This window comes from Gallus gallus, chromosome 1 (genome assembly GCF_016699485.2).
Source record: "Gallus gallus isolate bGalGal1 chromosome 1, bGalGal1.mat.broiler.GRCg7b, whole genome shotgun sequence".
Lineage (NCBI taxonomy): Eukaryota > Metazoa > Chordata > Aves > Galliformes > Phasianidae > Gallus > Gallus gallus.
The window spans coordinates 193,798,235-193,811,297 of NC_052532.1; the positions used below are offsets into that span (position 1 = coordinate 193,798,235).

General features: G+C 44.7%; 1 protein-coding gene across 1 annotated transcript in view; it reads left to right on the top strand.

Annotated features, from left to right (window-relative positions):
• WNT11 (Wnt family member 11) overlaps positions 1-13,063 on the top strand; it is a 62,414-nt gene that overhangs the window by 48,828 nt on the left and 523 nt on the right. The gene's annotated exons all lie outside the window — the stretch shown is intronic.

The window sequence follows — 13,063 nt, forward strand, 5'->3', positions numbered from 1 at the left end:
CCCTGCACAAATTAAGGAAATTCAGATATTTCTTTCATTCTAAGAGACATTCTCAACAGAGTCAGGGCTTGTTTCCAAAATCGTGGCTGCGTTCCAGCATCAGAGAAACTTCATTATGCAAATATTGACCAGTGTTGAAGGAAACAGCAATGAAAAACTGTCAGAGGTGACAAAAGTTATTGCGCTTTGGCTGTAACGTCTATAGACAAAATTGGTGAGTATTGTTTCACTGGTGAGCAGTGAGGGTAGCAGTGGATGGTCTGTGTTTCTGTTTTTCTTTACTTTGTTCTGCATTTTAATTAGGGAAATTTCAGCCCTGGAAATGATGATGGAAACCTTAGTGAATGCACAGGATCCTGTGATTGTCCAGGACTTAGTTGCATAACGATACAAACAATGATCCAACATGTAGACCAAAACTAATAAAGACCTACCTGGCAGGAACATGAGAGGAACATTATGAACCGGCCCCAGGAATGAGAGCGCTGGGTGGAAGAATATTGGAAAAAGATGAAAACTCCACCTCCAGTGATGGAAAAATCAAAAAGAGGCCCAGGGATGATGGGGCAGGAACTCAGTAATGATATACAAGTTGTAAGGTTTGAGGCAAAAGTCAGGGGTCACACCGATGAGAGTATAAGTTACACATTGGCGAAGGAGAGCCAAGAAGTCTAAATATTTGCAGCTTATGTGCAGAGGGGCTGCAGGAGACATGAGGATACAGCAGAACCACGCAGGTTCTGTAAGTGTGAGTCAGGGTAACATCTTGCCCTTAAGATGACTTCATATGCCTCAGCAGCAGAACTGAATTAAATCTCCACGAGCGGGGGGAGAAACACTTAAAAAGTCATACTGTTCAGAATCCATTTCTTGTCCTTTAAAGTGCAATGATGTAAGATTGACTACATCAGACCAGGCCACAGATGCTGTCCCATGCCCAGATGTAATCTGGCAGAAATATTTGTGACGTGTTTCAAAAGACAAGTAATGACTCCTCATTCATTTGCAACAGCTTCCTAACTTCTGATAAGTAGTCTAAGATGGAATTTTATTGTATTCAAATGCAAATATAACAGTACTGTATCTCATCCTTGGGAATTCTTACAGAATCTAAAGGAGAATTTGGCCCTGAGATAATGGTTATTTTGGATGATAGCCTTTTTTTTCTGCTGCTTCTCTGCTCCTATTTAGACATGCCAACTCTAATCCATGCCTAACTCAGTCGTATATAGACACTTCCCAATGGCTATGTACAATATATTTTTATACTGAAAAATGACCTCTCCCTTTTCCATTCATGCTCTTCTCATCTTACATATAACCAGTAGCATGGACAGTGTGGAAAATGCGCTGGGGCTGTTTAGCCTGGAGAAGAGAATGCTCAAGGGAGACCTAAGAGTGGCCTTCCCATATCTAAAGGGGGCTGTAAGACAGAAGGAAATAAATCCTTTAAAAGGGTCTGCTGTGACAGGACAAGGGGAAACAGTTTCAAACTCAAAGGGGAGATTCAGATTAGATATAAAGAAGTTTTTTATGATAAGAGTGGTGAGGCTCTGGCACAAGTTGCCCAGAGAGTTAGCAGATGACCCATCCCTGGAGACATTCAAGGTCAGGCTAGATGGGGCTCTGCGCAACCTGATGGAGCTGTGGGTGTCCCTGTTCACTGAAGGGGAGATGGACCAGATGGCTTCTAAGGGTGCCTTCCAACTCAAATGATCCTATGATTCTATGAAAATAGGATAAAACCCCCATCTTTGAGTTGGTAGGTGAGTCAGAAGTGAAGGATGGGCATTGTTTCTGAATGCTGGCATCTAGGCAAAAGTCACTGTCCTGCACCCTCAGTAGGTCATCTTCAGTACCTAAGCATATTGGATAAACTGCCCTCTTTAGTTTACACTCTTTTCCCATTGACTGTAGGATATATGGACACTGCCCCAGATGTTAACTAATTTATCATAATGATTATTAAGTTGTTCCAAAAGTGCATGGCTTTCCATGACCTTCATACTCCATGAGTGTGTTGTGGGATCAAGTGAGCATTCAACCACATGATGCCACCTCGCTCTACATATGATACTGCCCGTAGAGTCTGACATCTGGGAGTGACATCATATTTGCCATCCCAGCCCAAAAGCCCTATTAATGTGTGAACAAGGAGTTTGTCCCTGAAAACTCCTGGTTCAAGGTTGCTACACCTCCAGAGCCAGCAAGGGGATACAACAGAATCACAGAATCACAACATGCCAGTCCATCTCTCCATGACTCTCTTTTTCCTACTCCACCTTATTTATTTAGGACAAATACTGGTTTCTATTTTTTTCTGTCTATTTAGGCTAATTTGATCTGGCTCTGAGGAGGACTCTGTCCAGACTGAGATGGTCTCAGTAAAAAGGGGAAACAGCAACAAATTTATTTCATAAATGAATGAAACCCACAGGATGACACCTTCTCCGAACAGCCTGCAGTGAGGGGGCTGCAATGAGGGATACGGATTGATTCTTCCTATGTACCAGGCACAAAGTGGTCCTGGGAGGTTCAGGAGTAAGAACAACACACACATGCGCTCACAAAATAAAAAACACGAAGAGGAATTTAGACTTGTTAAAGCCTTTTCCTTGCTAGTCCTGTCTGGCAGAGCCTGAGTTTGAAAATACCAATGCCTTTTCTTGTCACTCTCAGCTATAATTTATAATTTTTTTAAATCAATAAATATCCCTCCACTCCTCCATCTGGAGGATTCCTCCTTCATCCCACCACTGCCAAGCTGATCAGAGCCACCTATGCAATGCCATTTGATCCAGAGCATATTTCAATCTTGGCCCGTTCTCAGTCTCATAAATTCCTGACATGATTCGGGAGGCGTTTCTGTTGGAAATAGCTCTCTGCTCTGCTGTCGTATTTATAGAGATTGCTGCTGCCTCTGATCTGAGGCCAAACATTAGGAATAATTGCAGCAGGAGGCAGGACAGAGCTCGACATATTGTTTGTCTGGATTGTTTTAATTTTGAGGTCATGGAAGTACCCCCAGTTGCTGATGTTTGGAGCACAAGAAAAAAAAAAGCATTGTTCAGGAATTTTCTATTTTAATATATATATATTTTTTTCTTTTTATTGCTTTTCTTAGAGGCAAAGAGGGAATCATTATACTTGCTGCTCAGGACAGGGAGGTGAATGAGATGTTGGTGACTTATTAATTCAGGAATCCTGTCCCTGCAGATTAGAGCAGAGGTTCCCACTTTTTTTTTTTTTTCTTTATTTTCTGCTTGTTGAAACAGAGCCAGGAAATGCACATGGCTCTGCATACACATACGTGTGTCTGTGTGTGCATGACAGGAGGGAGGGGGGCTTGGAGCTGTAGGTGGGCCCCAGAAGCATCAGGCACAGGGCTGCATCGATCAGGGCTAAAGCTGCACATGGACAAGGTGCTAATGCTGGCAGATTGGAAGGAGACTCACATCCAGCCAAGCAATGGCCAACACTCAAGGCGTGAAGCCCTTGGCCATGTGGCTCGGAGCTGAGTAGGAAAGAGGCAGGCTGTATGTGCCAGGAGCCTTCAGACATGCTGTGTCTGAGCTGGGGTTGCTGCATTTGGAAGAAAGGGACACATGCACATGCTGGGAGCCTGAGCTGAGGCCTGTTGAAGTTGATGGAAAAACATTTTTCACTTCAGTAGGCTTTGGATGATGTTTGAGGTGCAGCTGAAAGGGAGGATGGGGAAGAAGACAGAGTAAAGTCTTCCCAACATTTCACCTCCTCCAAACAGTCTGCAGTGAGGGGGCCCCAAATTTGCAAGCGTAGCCCCAGGAAGATGGGATTTACAGGGAAAAGGTAAAAGAATAAGGATTGCTTCTTCCTATGTACCAGGCATGAAGTGGTCCAGAGAGGTCAGGGCTGACGTGAGTTAAGATTCAGATGAAACTAAGAGTTACAAAAACCTTACTCATGAAAAAGAAGTGATACTCTGCAGCCTATCCTACATTATTATATGGGGAAAACTCATCAACACACAGTAAGAAGCGCAGATCTAAGAGTAGAAAAAAGGATGGATTCACTGTGTTTTGCACTCAAGGAGCTGGTGCAGACAAGGCTGCAATGGAAGGCTATCACAAAATGGGGAATTACATTATTATTTTGAGTCTCATCATGTCTCTGTCATTCTAGAAGCCCATTTTCATGGAGCTAACCACCATAGCTGTGGCAGGATGTTGTGTCAACCTGGGCGATTTCACTCACAAAAACCTTATCACAGCGAAAGATTTGTATATTTTTTACTTTATGTTTCCCAAGTGCATACGGATTTGTGGAAATGGGATGCCTAAGAAAGCATTCCAAATTGGTCAGGGCCCAAAATGGAAATGGGGTGAATTTAGCTCGGGGGATAGGAGGTTGCAGGTATGGGGCTCCTGGCACTCAGAAACCTCATGTTACATGGTAGGTTGAAGGACAAACACCCCCTACCCCTGTCTGACCACCAGTCATTGCCAAATCATCTGGGAAATCACTGTAGTGCAGTGATCTGGTGGAGTGGGACTTCATTGCAGAGAAGCACAAGGGTTGACTTCTCCTCCTACTGCTGTGCTTTCCACCTAGCATTACTCTGATGCTGCAGGGATTTTGCTTTCCCCCAAGACTTCTGCCTTCATTAGAGTGCTCAAAGACCTGCTTAATTGCCCCTTTTCCCCAATAGATTTAGGAAAACCCACTGCAACCTGCTTCAGGATTTGAGCAGGGGGGTTGGACATCATGAACTCCAAAGGTCCTTCCCAACCCCTACAATCCTGTGATTCTGTGAAAAGGGGAGAACAAATCTGGGCTGTGGGGTTTCAAGCCTATCCCTATTTCTGGTCAACTAAGCACCTCTCTTATGAAGAAAGGTCGAGGGAGCTGAGTTTGTTTAGATTGGAGAAGTGAAGGATCAGAAGGATCTGGGGAGACCTCATTGCAGCCTTCCAGTACTTGAAGGGGCTAATAAGCAGCAGGGACTGATTTTTACATTGTCTGATAGTGACAGGACAAGAGGGAAAGGCTTTAAACTAAAAGAGGGGAAAATTAGGTTAGATGTTAGGAAGAAATTCTTTACTCAGAGGGTGATGAGGCCCTGGCACTGCTGACCAGAGAGCTGTGGGTGCCCCATCCCTGAAGGTGCCCAAGGTTGGATGGGGTCCTGGGCAGCTTGATCTGGTGGGGGGCATCCAGCCCATGGCAGGGGCTGGAACTGGATGATGTTTAAGGACCCTTCCAATCCAAGCTATTCTGTGATTCTATGATTTTCTCAGACAAATGTAGGTATGGGCTAAGAGCTGCCACAAGTTCAGAGGAGAAAATCATCCATGCTTCTAGCAAGAGCTATAATCATATTATCTCAACACAAGGGAATAATAAAGGGCTCTACTCAGAGAAAATACACTAAGAGCCAACAGCTGGGAGCTGAAGCCAAAAAAACGTTGGTTATGAGCAAGTGAGCCTTGTAAATTGAAGGGGGAGGTTGACAGCCTGGGGCAATCTATCAAGAAATGGTTAAAGGGTTGGCCAATCATTAGGGTGCCTTCAGGAAAAGATACTTTAAACAAATCCAAGTCACTGGGCTCAGTCCAGTTACGAGGTGAAAGCGCCTGGTCTGTGCTAGGCAGGAGATCAAACTGAGGGTTCAGTGGATTTTACCACATTTTAATCTCTGCACAGGGAGGTGCCAGGAAGCACATGTACATTTCTTAACCCGATACAGAAAATGGAAATGAAGCCATCTCAAATTGCTTCTTGGTTTGTCAGTGATGTCGTGCATCCGCATTTTACATCCAGAAACATGCAAAACAGTTCAGACAAGGTCAGAGGTAGAAAATATATATAAGGAAAAAAGTGCAACGTGTTCAGCTTGACTGGGGCAAAAAAGCAACTGCCTGTCTGGATGCTGGCATGAAGGTGTCTTTGGTAGACTCCATTATGTTTCTAATAGTCTGACAGCAGCATCCAGCACTGCCATTGTCTCAGACACTGAGTCTACAGCCTCAGAGCAAAAGTGCCCAGAACCAAAGGAGAATGGCAAATAGGTATATTTTAAGGTCCTGGAACTGAAAAACAGCAGAACTGAAATATTCAGGCTTGTTCATACCTTCCTGAGCTACTGCATCTTTTCAGAGGTAGAACAGAGAGGCTACCAGACCTGTGGGCTAACCCAGCGTAGCTTTTCCTACATTATTAAAGGGAAAAAAGGATGGACTCATTGTGTTTTGCTCTCCGAGACAGACAAGGCTGTAAAGGTTATCACAAAATGAAGAATTACACTATTATTCTGAGTCCAACCATGTCTCTGTCATTCCAGTAGCATCTTTCAATGGAGCTGACCACCTCAACCCGTAGCAGTGGCTGGACATTATGTCAACCTGGCGTTTTTGCCACAGTTAATTCATAATAAATTCTCTGCAAGAGAAGAAGTAACTCTGAAAATGTTAGTTCAACATTGCCTTGAATCTCCTGAATGACCACTGATGTGTTTCAGCCTCCCTCAAAATCTGACACCGGTCATATGTGTATCTTTTGTTTAAAAGGTTAATAGCAAAAGAGAGAATGCAAAGTAGGCAACGAAGAAGGCTGGGACTGATGCCAGGAGCCCTGATGCTAATCAGCTCCAGATAATGTTAAAGCTCAGTATCACCCTCCCTGGGGACTGTACCCAAGACGCTGCGCCAGGAGGATGTCAGCGCCAGGATTCCTGAGCTGTCGGGGAAAGGGAATCTGCAAATATTTGGTCTGTCAGGAAGGCTGGTCCAATTAGTGAATGGTAGATCAAAGCCAGAATGATTCCGAAACATGTAAGGGTTTGGGCAGGGCTTAACCAAGTCACCAAAGGGTCGTCCTTTACTTAAAACTATTAGTATCTGACAAGCATGTGCATCTCTGGGCACTTAAACCAGAAATTTCTAAAGTGAGGCTAACGGTCATGGGACGGATCCCCTTTAATGTGGGTTCCTGCATCCCCAGAAAGCTGAGGGAGCCTGAGCAGAGCTCATTGCTTCTCATCCCCTCTAAAGTTGCATATTCGTAAACAGAAAGCGCTGCCGTTATCTGAAAAGAGGGATGGAGCCTTTGTCACAGAAGACAAAGTGTCATCACACAGCTGTGTTACTGCTAGCTTCAGGCTGTCTGGTGGTCCTAGTATGGATTTGGTTAATGTTTACACCACCAGTCATTGACAAGCAAGGACTTTTTTGGAAATAAAGGAAAAGGGACAGCAGAGCCCCACGTGAACACCGAAGTGAAAAGAGTCATGTCAACAGACATGGCTGTGGGAAGGGCACTGTTCCCATCCACCTTCACTTTTCCACACTGCAGCTATTATTTATTCTTTGAGTGAGGGCAGGAGAAACTTGCAGGTCAAAACAACAGATAAAAAAGAGGTGGAGAGCAATTGGCAGGGTGGAATTTTAGGCACAACATTGGATGTGGATACTCCTATTGGAGAATAGAAGGCTCCAGGGAGACCTCATCGTGGCCTTCCACTACTTGAGAGGAGCTTATAAATAGGAGGGCATCCGACTTGTTACATGGCCTGATAATGATAGGACAAAGGGGAATGGCTTTAAACTAAAACAGGAGATTTATATTTGATGTCAGAAGATATTTTTCACTCGGAGGGTGATGAGGCCCTGGCACAGGTTGCCCAGAGAAGCTGTGGATGTCCTGTCCCAGAAGGCATTCAAGGCCATGGATGGGGCCCTGGGCAGGCTGATCTAGTGGGGGGCAACCTGCCCATGGCAGGGGGTTGGAACTACATGATCATTGAAGTCCCCTCTAACCTAGGGCATCCTCTGGTTCGATTATTCTATTGCAAGAGATGGGGGCTGATGGAATGAACCAATCTTTGGACGTGCCCTGGGCTCTCACAGAGTCCTACTCCAGATGCTCTAGGTGGGTGAGGTGAATCCTTGTCACCTTTACCTTGTGCCTTATGTCCTTTATCTGGATGGACAAGGGATAACAGCAGATAAGGGAGAGCAACTCTATGTGGTGTAAGTCCAGGGTGTAGCTCCAGGACTAGATCTGGCAGATCTCCAATGTTTAGCACCTTAAGCAGTAATGCTTTATATCACCTGGGATTATGGTCTAACTACAGACCTCTGCAGGTGGTCCTTTTAGTCTGACTTTGGAAATCTCACCAGTTTTAGAAAAACAGAACAGTAGAATCCTAGAATCATAGAATGGCTTGGGTTGGAAGAGACCTCAAAGATCACGTAGTTCCAACCCCTGCCATGAGCAAGATTACCAGCCACTAGATCGGGTTGCCCAGGTCTCCATCCAACCTGGCGTTGAACACCTCCAGGGATGGGAGAATCCACAGCTTCAAGCAGATCCACCAGTGGATCCTTTATGTCACACAGTATTTCAAGAAATTGGGTTCCATACAGTTGTCCAAACAACACTTGCTCTGTAGAGTCCAGCAGACAAAACCAACAAGCAAAGGAGGACAACTGAAGCACTCTGTTTTATCCAAAATCAGCAAATAAGCAATAGGAAGGAAATTAGGTGTAATACTCATGCCAAGTAATGATCAGCTTCTACAGGTCTCCTCACCATGCAGGGTTTTGGTTTTTATGAATGTGTGTCCTTCTAAAGGGAAACTTACATCTGAATTACTCAACAGGTGAGTCCCAAATGTGTTTTGTGTTCCATTGCTTTGAAACACACAGCCAGGCCTGACTGATTTGATATCCTTTCTGGTCCATGAATACGATGGATTGGAAGGGTAAGGGAAGGGATTTTTTTTTCAGTGCCATGTGTGCTTCCAGTGCCTTGCAGATGAGCATTTTCCTAGTACACCTCGTCCCCTGAGTGACTGAGTAAATCAAGTAATGTATAGAGACAGTAACTGACAAATCAGACAGACAGGTGCATTTGCTAGCAACAAAAGTCAGTTCAATAGTTGGACTATTTTTCAATACCAGCTTCCAGCAACCTGTACTTGGTGCAAGGAAACTCAGGGAAAGGATCTGTCCGTTCTCCCCAAACTTAAAACGTCACCAAGAAATTACTCCCAGACCATAGTTTTTTCTTCTGCTTTTGTGCCACAACCCCCTTCATTCACCCTCAAGCAAATCCACAGAGACAGATGCTGGTGTTCAAACATAAAAAGGGAGACTCAGTACTGAGACCTCATCCTGTCCTTTTCCATCACAGTCCTCCCCTACTGACCATTTCCCAAAATCAGGGGCCCCTCCATTCCACGAAATGCTTTAAACATATCCACACCATCATATTACCCCCCCTTTTCCACGTGTTGTGGTTTGGGTTTTGTTTTGTTGTTGCTGTTTTTTTCTTGGAAGTAGAAAATTAAATGTACGAAGAGTTAATAATAATAAATCTCTGCCACCATTTCAAATTGTCACACCCCTTTAATATCTTCCTTTATGCTATGTATAATTCTACGATTCTATTGTTTACTACCTTCACCGCAGCACTTCTTGGAGGAAGACTGGCCAAATACTGGTTTTGAAGAATTATGGGGCTGAATTCTGAGAAGTTTCTCTTTCTCACCCTATGGTTTGGCTACCAAATGCATAGGCAGTGTGGGGTCCATAGGCAGCCACAGAGTAATGAATGGCCCGGATGAGGTCTAGCTGTGGGCTGGTCCAAAGACCTCACTCCCAGACTATTTTTAAACTCCTATGCACGCCTTGCAGTGAACTGGAGCTGACCTTTGTTTTAGAACAGGAAACTATCCAGAATGTGTTTCTTCTGGGGGTATGTGATGCTTTGCATATATTCCAGTATCTGCTGCTAGCTCATAGCCCATGTTCCTTCCGTGTCCCTCTGGTCAGGTCTCCATGGATAAGTAATCTCTTACATCTGTATCTGTAACTTGTATTTGCAATGGACAAACGTACTTAAGGCTTCAAAGAAATGTTTTTCTCCTATATGTCCTTTGCTTCTCAGTACACAGAACGCTCTCCCACATTTTTATTCCAAGGAAATAGTCCAGTCCTGAAAAACAAACAAACAAACAAACAAAAAACAACCCCTTGGGAAGGTATTTTACAAGATCTCTAGCTTGTAAGAAAGGTAGGATGTGGACTTGGCTGTCTTCCTTCTCATCTTGTGTTGTGTTTTGCTTTTCCACTTCTTTTGCCTCTTTCACGCTGTGCAAGTATTTGGACATAGGTCCTTGAATCAGAGCGTCATGCTGATCTTCAATGAAAGCATTTCTCCCCTAGAGAATGGCTTGCCAAGAGCTGTCTTTGCTTCCTTCAGTCCAATCTTAGCAAATAAAACTGGTGGTTCAGCTTTGCTGCTTGGTCACGGTCAGAGTGCAACACGCTGGGACAGGATCTCTCTTCCTGGGTAAATGATGCGAAGTTACGACAAGTCAAACACGGTGCCTGCTGAAACGCTTCTTCACTTTACTGCATTTCATCTGACAGTTCATCTGCCTCCCCTTGGTCTGAACACTTGTCTGCAGCAATGAGGTAGTTCATGTGGCTTGTGATGAAAAGGTCCCTTCCTGGTTTGTTCCAAAGTCTACTCGGGATGCTGTATATTTTTGTTGTCTCTGTCTGTTGCTTGGCCAGCATTTCCTTGCTTGTATAACATCTGCTCACCAGACTTCAGATATCCTTGATCACATTTGGCCAGTGTAAGGCACTTCTAGCTTTCTGGTGTGTTCTCAAGGGTGCATTGATTCCCAAAAATCCGGGTGCTGTGATTCAGCTGCGTTTCTGTCCGATCCATCTCTCCCATGAGGCTGGACTGTTCCTGTATTTCCAGCTGGTAGAGTCACTCTCTGTCTCCTTTTCCATGGAATCTGTGCATCCTGCTGATATCTAGTGTACTTCATGTCTGTTCTGAACTTCTCCTGACGTAGGCGGGAGTTCACTTCCTTTGTCTACACTCACAGACCTTAGTAGAGCAGTTGTGGGAGCATTAGGGTGGATGATTTACAGTTTTGGACAACTGGAGATGGCTGTGAGGAATTGCTCTCCTCTTTACCCAAGAATTCACTAAAGGAGCTGTCCTTCCTCCTCCTTTACTCCCCAGCCCTATTACATTCCTGCTTCTGACCTCTTCTACCCTATCTTCTACTTAGGACCTCCAGTATCCACCTCTACCTCTTTGCTTTACCTCCACTCCTCCTCTATTTTCTTTATACCTAGATTTTTAGATCTATAAACCTTATTTTACCTAAGCCAAGATGAGGTGCTGAGGTTAGGAGCATCCTCAACTCATTGTAACCAATGGGGACAGATTCAGAGGACATTTCAGTGCCCTTCTTGGTATGGTGGTGATGAGCTGATTGATGGTTGAAGATGATGATCTTAGTGATCTTTCCAACTTTAATGATTCTGTGCTTCTTTTTTCTGGAAATACATCTTTCTTTCCCCTGACCATAAAGGAGAATATCTGGGGTATGCACTGTTACATGCTTTGCTTAGATGCTTAGTATTGCCCAGAACAAATCCTGTCCATATGCTGCATAGAGTCATAAAACCACAGAATGGTTTGGGTTGGAAGGGCCCTTAATATCCATCTAGTTTCCATCCCCTGCCATGGGGAGGGACACCTCCCAGTGCCCAGTGCCCCATCTAACCTGGCCTTGGGCACTACTAGGGATGGAGCACTCACAGCTTCTCAGGGTCTCACCACCCCTTGAGTAAAGAATTTCTTCCTAACATCTAACCTAAATCCCCTCTCTTGTAGTTTAAAGCTGTTACCCTTTGTCCCGTCACCAATCTGTGACAAAAAGTCCCTCCTCACCTTTCCTGCAGCTCCTTCAGGTACTGGAAGGCTGCAATAAGGTCTCCACAGAGCCTTCAGTTCTCCAGGCTGAACACCCCCAGCTCTCCATAGCAGAAGTGCTTCATCCTCTGAGCATCCTCATGGCCTCCTCTGGACCCACTCCTACAGCTCCAATTGCAGTGCCTGCCCCTGGATGCAGTACTTAGGGTAACTTCTTCCAGTGTCCCTGGAGCAGTGTCCACAGCTTTTTCACCTGCCATTCATATATCAGCAACCCACTTCTGTCCAAATACTACACACTGGGGAGCAATAATAAAGTATGCACAGGTTGGAGGAAACCCTGACAGCTGCTAAGTCTGGTGAGCCTTTTCATTCAGGCTCCTACATCTTTCATTCCTATTGCAAATTTTGTATCATTTGGCAGTGGTCTGATCTATTGTTTCTCCAGATTTTTGACCTCTGCCACCAATCTTTCATAGATAACTTTTTCTGCGGGCTGCAAGTGATTTTGGAGAACAATCAGCATTTATTTGGGTCCTCTGATGAAGATGAAGGGTGAGCAAACGACAGCCACTGCCTACTGCAGCTTGTAATGCAATAGCTTATATGTGGCTTCATTTCTGAACCATTGCAATGCCAGAGCAAAAGCATCAAGCTGGGAAGAAGGGTTTGATTATATCATAGAATCACAGAACAGTTTGAATTGGAAGGAACCTCAAAGATTATACAGTTCCAACCCAACTCCACGGGCAGGGTTGCCAACCACGAAATTAGGCACTAAACTGAAGCAAGGAACGACTGTAATTTAGTGCCAAGGAATGATTTCTCCCTGATTTTTGTTCCTCTTTGCAGTTGTCTATGTCTTTGGATTTCCTAGATTTGCTCCTAGGACCATGGTCACAAAGGAAGTGGAAAAAACTCTGATCCCAAACACGTATGCAGCCATTTTTTTACTCCCTATGCCTCAAACACAGACGCATTCCATGAAATGCTGAGCTGCCTGCACACCCAGGTGTTGTCTGAGCACCAATGTGCAGCAGTGGTCCCATGGGGGAAAACACACACCATAACCCTCCAAAAGTGAATTTCCCTTCACTTGCCTTCCTGCATCCATGTGGATGGAAATCCAGCCTACAGACCCACATGTAGCTGCTTGGAGGGGATGAGGGGAAGCAGCTGCATGTCTCGATCCAGCTCTACCCAAACAGAGAGCAAGTGGGTCACTGAGCTGTACTCACAGGACCACAGCTTGATCTAAGACAGAAACAAAAGATGAGAGCAAGCAAATCTCTTCCTCCTTTTTTTCTCCCCTGCTGTTAGTATGTCTTTTCCATTTAGA